Here is an 888-nt window from a genome sequence, read left to right as displayed (position 1 = left end):
ACTCCAGTCCAAACCAAAAAAAAAATTATTTTCTGTGTTTGTGAATTGTGTGCGCAGTAGCCGCACGTGCATCAACAAAGTAGTGCCAAGCGTGCGCCTGTGTCATAAGTAAAGGGCCGGCTGGCTTGACCGTTAAGGGTGCTGTAACCCACAAAGTACACTCCAGTCCGAACCAAAAAAAAATTTATTTTCTGTGTTTAGCCGCACGTATATATCAAATCGATATAACATAAATGGAGGACCAAACTTTCTCCGATAAAAATAAAATAGAGAAAGATCAAGAACCACTTCCTCCTAGTGCTGAAGCTGCTGCCACTAGTCATGACATAGACGATAACATGCCATCAACGTCGTCTGCCAAGGCCGATGTCCAATGTCATAGTAGAGGGCACATACAATCCCAAATGGCAAAGTTCAGGAAAATGACCTTGAAAAAGACATTTAAATCAGCTGAAGAGAAACGTAAACTTGCCAATATGCCATTTACGACACGGAGTGGCAAGGAACGGCTAAGGTCGATCCCTAGTATGTTCATGACTAGTGGTTCAGCTTCACATGACGATGGAAGCACTCATCCCACTAAAAAAATCAAAAGAGTTAAGCTGGCAAAAGCACAGCGAAGAACTGTGCTTTCTAAGAAGATATCACAAATCCCCAAAGAGAGTCCAAGTGTGGTGGTGGTTGCGATGCCTGACCTTCCCAGCACTGGACGGGAAGAGGTGGCTCTTTCCACCATTTGCACGCCCCCTGCAAGTGCTGAAAGGAGCACCCACAGTCCACTTGCTGATATGCAAATTGAAGATGTCACTGTTGAAGTACAACAGGATGAGGATACTGGTGTAGCTGGCGCTGAGGAGGAAGTTGGCGAGGAGGATTCTGATGGTGATG

The sequence above is a fragment of the Taudactylus pleione genome, unplaced genomic scaffold, assembly GCF_031769625.1.
Source record: "Taudactylus pleione unplaced genomic scaffold, aTauple2 ptg000352l, whole genome shotgun sequence".
NCBI lineage: Eukaryota > Metazoa > Chordata > Amphibia > Anura > Myobatrachidae > Taudactylus > Taudactylus pleione.
This window is presented reverse-complemented; position numbering follows the sequence as displayed.